Source organism: Drosophila teissieri, chromosome 3L (genome assembly GCF_016746235.2).
Source record: "Drosophila teissieri strain GT53w chromosome 3L, Prin_Dtei_1.1, whole genome shotgun sequence".
NCBI classification, from domain to species: Eukaryota; Metazoa; Arthropoda; class Insecta; order Diptera; family Drosophilidae; genus Drosophila; species Drosophila teissieri.
In genome coordinates, this window is record NC_053031.1 from 22,496,329 (window position 1) to 22,508,356 (window position 12,028).

General features: G+C 42.8%; 1 protein-coding gene across 1 annotated transcript in view; it reads left to right on the forward strand.

Annotated features, from left to right (window-relative positions):
• The first annotated feature begins 200 nt into the window (after positions 1 to 200).
• Positions 201 to 12,028, forward strand: part of LOC122617347 (MOXD1 homolog 2) — a 106,208-nt gene continuing 94,380 nt past the window's right edge. The window contains exon 1 of the mRNA XM_043793180.1: positions 201 to 250. The gene's annotated coding sequence lies outside the window, so the exon portion shown is untranslated. The remainder of the gene's footprint in view (positions 251 to 12,028) is intronic.

A 12,028-nucleotide genomic window follows, 5' to 3' on the forward strand; every position in this document is an offset into this window, starting at 1 on the left:
CACGGGTGTGTGTGTGTGTTTTGCGGATTTAACAATTGGCAAAGGGGCGGATGAGAAACGCAATGCCGCCCACGTAATGTGTGCCGAAATTTAAATTGCACTCTATGTGTACGCCTGTGAGTTGGTGTATGTGTGTGTGGGTGGATAACGATTAACATAAACGTAAACAAAAGGATTAGACGTTACGTTGCCGGGATTACGCCAGCAGTAGCGACAGACTTTTTCCGATAGCTCCAGCTTCCATTCTCAGGTGAGTTTTGTAAATGATGTATTACCTGAGAGGCATGCGGTGTAGGGTGAGGGCGAGGAGGGGATCCTGTGGCGGCACTTGTGGTTGCTGTGTGTGGCATGTTAAGTGCAATCCATTATACGGATATGTGCCTTGCACATGCAGGTTTGCTCTTCTCTCGCCTCTATCCAGTCGCCTTTTTTATTGCCCTGTCCCTTACTCCTTTCTGTCCCGCTCCGTTCTGTTCTGTTCTGTCCTGTTTTTGATTCTGTTTCTGATGCTTCTTGCCTTGTGTGTGTTTTCGGTTACCACAAAACTTAGCCTGCGCAAGTGTATGTGATCTCCGGAAAGAGGGGGAGTGGTGAGGGAGCCCCTTAATGCATCCATCAACTTCATTGGAATGCCATTCAATCAGCATTTCCTTTTTTCCTTAGAGTTTTTGCCGTTTTGCATTCTGTAGTTGTGCCACAAAAGAAAATAGGAAAAGTGCCTTCCTAAGAGCCACCACTCAAAAGGCGCATTATTTCGGTCATTCTTCTATAGCTTGTATATATTTAGCTAATACAACAATTCACTGTTAGGTGATCTGTGGAGAACGATTTTAGTTAAGTTGATACAATAGGAATATGCTGAGTATTTAAACCTTTCCATAATCTAACAAGAATGCATTCCATTATCTAACAAAAAGCGACTTTTATACATAGAAGGCTTTTATAAAGGTTTACAAGTAAGGATTTTTTAGTGATTCGCTTAAATGAGCTAGTAACATTTTGTTAAAGGGGTGATAAATCTAAAATTGGACATATAAAAGTAAGGTTCTAGCAAGCAATTACGATCTTAAATTTTCCTACCACTAGTCTATGTACATATGTACATACTATACATACTATGTACATATGTAAAATTTAAAATGCCAATGTTTTGGATGGCGACTCGTTTGTTCGAGTTTCCGAATTCACTGTTTCACTGCTCTAGACCGTCGAGAAATGTTCAACTTATGGAATATGGAAATTATAAAGATAAAGTTTTTGTTGTGCTCGGCTGGCAGCAGGAACCAAATTGAACATATTCGTTAGCCCAGTTCCGATGGTAAGACGGGTTGGGGCGCCACAAGTTTTGATTCGGGGAAAGTTTCCGAGACAAGAATATGATAGCTTAATTGGAATTGCCGAATGCAGGCGAGCGCCGAGTGCAACCAGAGAGAAAAGAGCGAGAAACGGAACAGAGAGAGGGTAATTAAAAGTTTTGTCGGGATACTGTGGCCAATGTCGAAGGTCCCCGACGGCACAAAATTGAATACAATACACTTTTGTACTGTGCAGTATCAGTGTGTAGTCCATTTACCGAAGGGCTTTCCGGCTTAGCCAATAGTTTCCCTTTCAATAACCCTCCATTGCCTAGGCGGCCTCCCCTATGCGATCTCATTCTGATGTGGAATCGGAATGCCACAATTGATTGATTTCATGCCCTTCGATTCCTAATGAACAGCAATAAAAATTCATTTGGGCTACTTACGACCGCCACTTCAGTGCTCAGCCCACTCCCCTTCTCCACCACCTCGGGCCGGGCCATTTTCAATTGGACTTTTTTAATTACCAGCCAAACATTAAGAATTTTATTCCCGCTATATTGAAATATCGTATGCCGGGTATTCCCCGGCGCTTGTCATAAATATTTTAGCAGGTTCCAGCGCTCCAAACAGAGCAACACAAATATTTTAACCATAAAAATTGGCAGCCCGGCGGGAATCGGCAAAAATCCTTTTTCATTGTGCTCTATATATGTACATACATATGTACATGTATGTGTGTGGAGAGGACGAGCGAGGTGTATGAAAAGATACAACAGTGGCAGTAAAGAAAAACGCATTTTCCAAAATATTTACACAGCAAAAAGGAACAACGGCTGCGCCGGTGGAGAAAGCTAGAAAAAGACCAGAGGAGGCACAAATAAAACCCAAATAAAATATGAAACAGGGGCCGTTCGGCGGGCGGGAGGAGCTATTTTATTTTTCGGCTACAATTTTTGTCGCCCGGCGTTGTCCTCTGTGGGGGTGACTATGGCATATCTGTATCTGGGCGAGCTGCAGTAAATAAATATACGCGTATCTCTGATGGGGATTTATGGCAATGAGAGCCTTGGTCCGGGCGCAGCTTCCCTTGCTCTGCCGCTGGCCTAGGACTTAAATAAATGATAGATTGAAATTTATATAGCCTATGGGCCTCGTTGCGCTCCCCGCTCGTTTCCCCGTTCATATTGCACATTTTAGACACTGCTCGATGGTTTTTGATTTGCACTCGGGCGCCTACTAAATTCGGCGGCATATAAATTGACTAGGTAACTAAATCTATGATGTATCTATTTTCGCACCCGAAATTTCAATGCAATTTTCATGTTGGTTAACATTTGCCACTGTGGGTCGCCTGAAAAGTGCTCGAATCGCGGCGGGGAAAGTGAAAAATGTACCATGCTATTTCAGGGATTTATTTGCCGGAATTCGGTTGCCAGTCAAGAGGAATTTGGCCCAGAGATATTGTAATTCTTATGAAAATATTTCAATTCTGTTTTTCATGTTTGTAAACAGTTGCATTGATATGAAAATCACTTTCAAATCCCATTTAAATGGTTGAGGCTCACCTGAGCGGAGCATCTGTGCTTCGATGATAGAATGCTTTGTTTGCCTTGCATTTTCATTGATACATATTTACACAATTTCCAACAAAGTTTCATAATTAATTTTTGTGCTTTGCTTTTCTATGCCCAAGCCAGAGGCTTTTTATACGCCCTTCCCGATCCGACCGCACATTCAAAATGCAATAACAAAAGTTTAACAGGGAAGCGGCAATATGTTTGTTTTTCCAATATTAAAACTTTGCCAAAGGGGGGCTGGAAAAATGCGATGCAATTTGTATGAGCCAATTGGCCAAAGCAGCAAAGCTGCAGCAATTGCAACAACTGCCACTTCAATGAGATATTTGGGCTGTGGAAATGCAATTTAAATCTGTGTGTTCAGGCAAAATTAATATTAATTTTAATGAAAAGCAGTTTCAAGCTGTATCTCGGCCGAGTACAAAAAGGATTGTTAATATGAAACACCCAAAGGAAATCCAAGGCCAGAAATGCTATAAAATCAAAACCAAACTGATGCCAACGAGAATTTGTATTGTGAATGGCAAGGCCTAGAGCTGAAATAACTTTATTTTCAAAAATGGGAATACAAATGGGAATTGATGTTTAAAGAATAGGATACGAACAGATAAAATGGACTGGCACATAAGTACGCAACAGTTGAATAGCCTCCTCGAAATTAAATTTTAGCCAGCAATGCACTCAGCCATTTATTACTTTTTAAGTGCGTTTTAAAGCCAGTCTGTTTCCCATGTGCTTTAGACTATGGATTATTTTCAGGCTTCTGCGAGCTTTTCCAATTTCCCTGCAATTTTCCAGAGGTAACCGCAAGCCCCAACGCTTCCCCCCTTAAAAATTAATTCGCCTTAAATGGTTTCTCAGCTTACTTTCCTCTGAAAGCTGCACATGAGCTCTGCCTGCTGACTGTAAAATTAATTTCATATGGCAAATGGATAAGAAAAATGTTTTGCCACACAATCTATGAGAATTTTAGCCCAGCATAGCAGAGCGAGCGATAGTAAAGCGGGGACATGCAAAAAATGCCAAATAGGATGGCTCACATATCTAAGACCCCAAAGAAGCTTCAATAAATAAATACGTGTGTGTGTGCCCTAGTCGGACTCCCCAGATCCCGATTCCTGGGGAGTCTGGTTTAATTTTGGGAAAGCGCACTCAAATGTTAATTTCATTTCCCGTTTGCCTTTTGTCTGCATTTCCCCCGACTCAGTCACAGCCTCAGCCTGTCTTCTGTCTCACTCTCATATGTTTAAAAAAAGATGATATTCGTATTTAATTTCAATTTCAAAGGATTTTCCATGTATTTATTCAAGGACTTTATCTTAGGCATAAATTACGGGCCAACGAACGAGCGAGCGAACGGGTGCGGGCACTCCACTCGGCTTTCCGTCTGCCTCTGGCTTTCACCTACTTTCTAGCCGGGCCCGAAAGGTAGCCACACCAACCCACCCCACCCCACACACGCACGCTCTATCGTCCTGGCTCTGCTGGATCCAGGATCCCCTCTGGATCCCAGGACAAACATTGTCTGGCTCTGAGCTGAGGCTCAGGCTGAGGCTGGAGCTGGAGCTGGCGCTGGAGCTGAAGCGGCTTCTGCCGCCTGTGTTTGCCAAACTGTGGCTTTCAGGTTATCTGTCTCACTCCCCGTGTCGGTCGTTCTTCTGTCGTTGTTGGCGACGTCGTGTGCATTTGGTTTTCATTTACATATGAAGCTCCTTAATAATCCTTTTGTGCACAGGACACAGGCGGAGAAGCGAGTGCCGAGAACCACGTGCACACAATTCGTGTTGCGTGCGCATAAGGAAATGTTTAAATATATGCAAATCTAGTTAAGTGTAATCATTTAGCAGAAGAAAAAGTGGCCCTCCTGTTTCTCCACTTCCCTAAGTAAAAGGCATCCTTTGTAAAATGTTGCCAAAGAAATTTATAATTTAAATGTATTTAACGCACAAAAAAGAACTTATCAACAATGGGCAGGCCAAAATAAGATATAAATGGTTCATTCCTTAACCCCCATTTGGGAAAGAATGTCACTTAATACGAAGAGAATGAAGTCATTCTATGGCGGTAGCTCTGTTCACACTTTCTGGTTTATCTTAAAACGCAGGCTGGCTAAAAACTTAGAGGACTGTTTTTATTTGTTCAAGTAAACAATTTTAAATTCTGTATTAAGGTATGTTTCTGACTGCAAAACTTAATACAGAATGCTAGTTTCATATTTGGTTCTTAAAAACTAGCCCGTGAGTTAATACCCCCTTTCTTATTAATTAATACATGCTTTCAATTGAGTGCCCTGCTTAAAGCGCATTCAGGCAAATCGCATTACCGAGAGTATATAATAATGAAATTGCAATGATGATAATGAAATGAATTGAAAAATCCATTAACAATGTGTTGGATTGCATCTAAGCTGCCAGCTCCTTTAAGCTCGCCCGCATATCCATATAAGACCCCATCCGGAGCTGCGACTAAGACTAACGAGCGGCGTTAGTTTAATTTCTAGAGCAACATTCCAGCTCAGGAATACGCAAAAAACCATACATAATGAATGCAAATGCTTTTGCGGTCATAATTTTATCATCATCATCTCCATCCACGGCGGGATGATGAGAAATCCTTGTGATCATCAGGGAGTCTGGGCTCTCTTTCGCTCTATTTCTGTCTCCCTCTGCGGTTTGTCAGCCAGGACGTTTCGTGTGTCTGCAGCGGATATGAGCCTGTGGCATCAAAAACAGGCCACCAGGGGGGTGCGGGCCACCAAGTTGGCTGCCTATTTTCAAAAACACGGCATAAGGATAACAACCTCTTAACCCAGTTTGCGAGTGCGAATGCGACTGCAGGCAGCGAGGTTGGTCACAGATACAGACACGGCTGCACGGATGCCCAGTTTCTCAGTTACTGGCATACTGAGATACTCGGATACTCAGAAACACGACTGCCAAGGCAGCGGCAACTGACAGAGGCGTATCCTTGTGCATGTCCTGGGCTACCCATTTTAAATTGAACTGTGCGCATTTAAGCGTGAACTGACAGCTTGGAAAATCGAAAGCAAAAATAAATTGTCTAGTGAACTTGGTGGTCCACACAGCTGAGCTGATGGTAGCCTTCGGGCTTAGTGTCAGCCGGCGGGTGGCAGGAAATGGGTGGGCCAAAAGGACACTGGCAGGAAATGGCTCTCGGGCCGTTGAGTGTGTGTCTGCGTGCGTCTGTCTCTGGCTATTAATTGAAATTCGTTGTGCTTAAAGCCTGTTCCTCCGCAAGTTAGAAAGTTTTAAAAGCTCGCCAGGACATCGTAGGCCTTAAAGGACATTACCGGCAGCAGGGCAGGCTGCGAGGATACTTGTCGCCTCAGAAAGGACCCACTGCTACGGCACGGGCGACCCTCTTAAATGGCATTTGCATATATATCATCTCGTATATCCTTTTTGTCCGAGCCCGGGCTTTGCACGGTGTGTTAAAAACTTTGTCCCTTTCTGCCCGAGATTTGCATAGACCGTACATAAGTTCTTTGCCTGTGTGCGAGTGCTCATATATCAGTCAGACCGTGGTAGGTTCGGCCCATCCGTTCCTCCTAGGAAAAATAACTCTGATAACCGGTTTCGGCTCCAGGGTTACTGCTACCCTTGTGCTCCTTGTTAGAGAGGTAAACAAATCTGAAACTAATCCTTCGCAGCCAACTGGCAATTGTAAACGAATTCGGATTGCTGGGCTTGTTTGGATTGAATGCAATCCCTGACGGGTGGACTCGTTTTTAATTAAGAAATTTCGGGAACAAAGTTAATGAAGCATGAATCGAGGTTGGAAAAGGGTTTGGTGCCGATGTATTACAATTAACGTTTCTCAAAATAATAACAGTACTTTTAAAGAACCCTACCTCACATGCATGCATATAAAACATCAACATTTTATTATTATTATTTGGGTTTGTGATCTGAGAAGTCTTATAGTTTACTTTTACATTTTTGCAGTTAATGCCAGATATAGAAAGGGCGACTTTTAATACATACAACCTAAAAAGTCTTACAATTTGGAGTTTGGCATGCACGTATCTGGTGCCGTTGCATTTGCTAATACTATAATGCATTCCCTGGTTGGAAACGCACTTGCCGTGTCAGCAATAAAATCGAAAAGTTGCCGATGCTCACCTGGTGCTAAAGTTCCTCACCCGCTTGCAGCTGGGCTGCAGAACGGAGTTAGGAAGGGGTTTTTCCGGATAGTTTGGGCAACTTTTGCCTCCGCAGGGGATCCGACAGGCATCCCGGCTCCTCGTGGAGAAACTTTTCCACAATGCCTTTTTACATATTGAGTCCTCTCGGCTACCGCTCCCTGATGGTTTCTCTTTCTTTTGCATTCCCGCTACTTTTGCTTTTGCTACTTAAAGTTTGCTTTTTGTCTTTGAGTACGAAGATATATGCAAACCTCCTACCACATGCCCTATCCAAACACGCTCCCTCTGGTGCCTAGCTATACTTCGTCTTGGGCTCTTTTGCTATCCAAATTGTGAGCAAATTAATTGAACGCAAAGAAATTCAGAAGGTAAACAGAAGAGAGAAAGGATGTACAGCGCGATGACGCTGAAACTTCTTCGTTATGTACTCGTCCCTATCCCGACGGTGGATATCCTGACCAAATGCTGCTAGCTTGTTAACTTTAAAACGCTTACCAGTCTGCAATGCTGTGGCACCTGGGGAAAACCCTAAATGAGGCAAATAGAAACGGCTCAGCTGACCTCAGGGGGCAAAAGGTTACGACTAGGAAATTCTCTTGAACCTTAAATATTAATTGCTTATGTTGAAATAAATGAAATTTATTTTATTTGTAGTACCTTTATAAAAAACTCGCTTTCTTTAAACGCTAATCTATGCAACGTTAGTACGAACCGCTAGTACGAACTGCTAGTACGAACCTACCGATTCTTTACTTGTTCAAAGCCTAACTTATATACTCATTTGCTATTTCAAAGTGTTTCCCACTTATTTTTTACACGCAGTCCTTGGACTTCTGGTGCGAATTCTCTTGATTCTCTCTTGGTTTCCTGCCCTTTCCCTATCTCCCTCTTCTCTATCTGCAGGTCTCTTTCTCCGGCGGCCTGCTAATCCAGGACAATAAGTGTTTGTCGTTGGGATTTAGACAATTATTCACGTTAAGTTGACGTCTGAGACGGGGAGCCCAGGCAACTGACAGTTACGATTCGCCGGGCTCCGCTTCCTTCGTTTCTTCTGCGTCCTCGCCTCCTTATCCACATCTTCATTCATATCCTCTTTGTTTCGAGTCCCAGTCTGGCCAACTCACGCGCTCCTGGACCCCTCATCTTTAAAAATTTCTGTCGGCGAATCTGCACAGTTTTGTAATTTCTTCAACGTTTCAATTTGTACCGGTCTGGATTTTGGCCCGCTTATTTTTGGTTCTCTTTCTGAGGATTTGACTCCTTGGGGCACACGCAACATTTTGTTTTATAAGCGCATTTAGGTTTTAAGGTGTCAGCAGCCAGCGAGTCGCGTTGATATGTCATCTGGAAATAATTTTTATTTATTCGTTCGTTGCCAACGCTAAGCCGTCTGGCAATTTTACGATGACATTTCTGCCTCTTCGAGGGATTTGCGTTTGCCAAATTTGCAATATACATTTTTCATACTTGTGCACGAGGGCGGAAGTCAGAAGGCAGGAGACTGGAGGCTGGAGGCAGGACGCAGAAGGTTTCGTTCTTCTTCTGCACCCACTCACAGCGCTTTATTTGATTTCGTCGCCACAATAAAAAACAAAGTCGAACTCGCACGAAGTTCGTTTCGATGTCTCCGGGCAGCTTTTTACGCACTCTATGAAGTGACCCGCGATCCACACGCTCCTTACATGCGTCCGGAGTCTGAAACTCCGAAACCCCCATCCTGGTCACGTACGGAACATAAAAGTATTTACAAATAATATTTCCATATGGTAAGACGTGACAAAGACTCAAATTAGCGATGGAACGTTTATCTTCTGCTGGAAAAAAGGTCTCAGCCCCGCGGCAGCTGGCCATATAAAAGTCCGGTCATAAATAAAGATCGGGAAAATATCATCGTAAACATCCAATTTATATATGTATGTATATAAATATCAGAGAGCTTACAAAATATTTCCCCTACTTTGTTCCATAATTGTAATGCCCCGATTCTGAACCTTTTTTGTGCCAATCAAAACTGGGGGTGAGTGTTTAGGCCATTAATTTAATTTTATGTTGGATTTTGTGTGCACTTTTTACGCTTCCACCTTTTTATACCCGTTACTCGTAGAGTAAAAGGTATAATACACCTTTTTATACCCGTTACTCGTAGAGTAAAGGTATAATACATTTTTTGAAAAGTACGTAACAGGCAGAAGGAAGCGTTCCGGACTATATAAAGTACAGACATATTCTTGATCAGGATCCATAGTTTTTTTTTAAAACTTTTTACAATAACTTTTTATAAAAACTGTCAGAGTTAAAATTTCTCATTCGCACTTCAACTAGCTGAGTAAGGGATACCAGATAGTCGGGGAGCTCGACCTTGGCGTTCTCTCTTGTTTAATAGTGGATTGCTGTTGCTGGCGCTGGCTCTCCATTGGAAATGATTTTGTTTGGCAGTTTTAATGGCTGCATTTGGCGGCAGAGTTTTTTGTGTTTCTCGCAACTTTAATGACCCAAATTGATGCAGGATTTTGTAAGGGGCACATTTATTGTGCGGACCGGAATTCGGGTTTGATATTTTGAAACGAAAGCAAGTCTGCAATTTATTCTTAACGCTAAGTGGGGATGCCTTGGAGTTGTGGAAATGGACTGACTGAACGACGTTTAGGGTTAATGGATCGTGTTAAGCAGGCTGAGGCCTCAAACTTATTCATCAACCATCTGGCTCTTCAGATTGGAAGAAAACCAAACTCATCTCGTCCGGTCAAAGTGGTGGCTTCATTAACCCGCATTTATGATCCTCACATCGTTAAGCCAACGCCAAAGCCCAGTTCGAACCACCTTCTACGCCACTCCAGTTTTATGCACCTATTAATGTCTACGACTAGCAGAAGTTTCGCCACAAAGCACCGCCTGTTCCAACCTCTGAAAACACTTTTAATTGTTTGAACTTATTAAACAGCTGCCACTGCAGCTTGCTACAAAACCCCTCTCCTCACCACCTCGTTGTACCCACAGCTGCAGTACTAACTTTCTGTATTTGCTGCATATCCTGACAAAAAAAAATATAACTTTACTTTGGCTGCATAGACAAAGACAAAGACCTAAGACTTGGCTTAAGGTCAGCAACTTTTATTTCTTGGACAACACTTGCACATACCATGTCTGAAGTGGCTGCTCCATCCCCATCCTCGACCCACCAACTATCCTTATCCTCGGCAGCGCCCATCGCTCGTCGTCCGTATGCTTATCTTTTTGCTCCTCTTGTTTTCTGGATTTTTCCAACGATGCTGGTGCTGTGGCCATTTTATTGTTCTTAGCTTGGCCAACACCAGAGTCCTCGACACGGCTGCATTCTGGCATTTTGCAGCGGTCGTTTTATTTTCGTATCTTTTTTATTTTGAAGTTTAATGCCAGAGTCGTGCCTCATATTTCGACGATGGAATACAATAGACGACGGAGCAACAACAGCGGCAGCAGGCGTGCCAAGGGGGCGGAGGTGTTTTCTGGTATTCGTTGTTACTGTTTTCATACCCTGGATTTGGGTATTTTGATTCAAGCCAACGAAATCCGAACTTTTGTTAATGATGAGTGATGACTATATGATAATTGAGAATTACAAATAGTATTATTTTCACCCCAAAAAATATATTATTATTAATAAATAAAGATGGCTTTTATTTATTATTGTGCAGTATTTAATATAATTGGGGAGTATTTTTATTTTGATTTTATTAATTATGATTAGTTTTTAGTTTGGTGAAAAGATTACATTTTTTTTAGCTTAATTTGTTCGAATTACTGGTATTTTTGTTTATTTCTTCTTTTGTAATATTTTAAATTTCCTCTTGTCATGCCTTTTGATAATATTTTTAACATATGAGAACTTAGGGTATTTACCTATTTCGGTTTCCTTGCCCTGCCGTTTTTTGCAGTTTTTGTTTCTGTTTTTTTGGGTGCTGCACAAGTAGTCGATGCTCGGTGGTAGCTAAAGCTTTTGCTTTTGCTGGTTTGGTAATCCGCCTCACTTTAGCACTTGAGCGGCATCTTCTCAGTCTGCCCCTTTCCCATCCCCTCACCAGCCCCGCTGCCATGAGTGCCCACCCCCATTGTCCACTCGAAGCGCTGACTCCAGATTGAGCAAAAGTTGTTGTTTGCCAGCTTGCCAGCCTCTGGGAAGTGTGAACATTTTGGGTAACACTCCGCGAGCCGACCCTGCCCCTCTTCTCCTGCCCGCTATCCTGTTTCCCAGGCCCGGCTCAAAAGGTGTTGGTAATGATGATTTTGAATTATTCATGATTCACGACGATTGGAATTATTTGCGCGCGTTCGTTTGCCCGCTGCCTGCTTGTTGTTGGTTGTTAAAGTTTTCTGGCCGCGTGTTGCAAGGAGTCGGAGAATCGCACTTATAAGACTGAAGAAGCAACAATAGCATCGGCTGAGGGGTGTTCTTGTGTGTCTGCCCAATGTTACCTTTTCGCTTTATGTTAAATCATTTAAATTGAACAAAAAAGAATAGAAAACAATGTCAGCAGCAGCTGAGGATCTGCCACAAAGGCTAGGGGAGGGATGAATCTCGCGAATGTTCTCAGGGGATGGCTGCTAAGCTGGATGTAGATGCTTCCATGGAAGGCATCGCTTGGTTTGGGATCGGATTGGTTTGGATTGGTTCAGATTGGGATTTGCCATATATTCGGAGTGCTAGAATTGCCGGTTTCAGACTGGGTATTATGCCACTGGCAGGGGGCTTGACAAGGCCTATCAGGATTTGCTGGGTCATTCTGTGAGACGGCAAATCATCGGTACGGTGAACAATCGAAATGTCATAAATTTAGATCGCCGGCTGCTTGCTCTTTTCAATGTTTCAATTCTAGTGTTAATGGAATTTGGGATTAGCTCAGAGCTCAACATAATTGGAAAAGAGCACGTTGAGAAATTACGATGAAACTGGTATGATCTGATCGCACAAACTAAATGATCGTTCATTGTTTGGATTTATTTTGAAA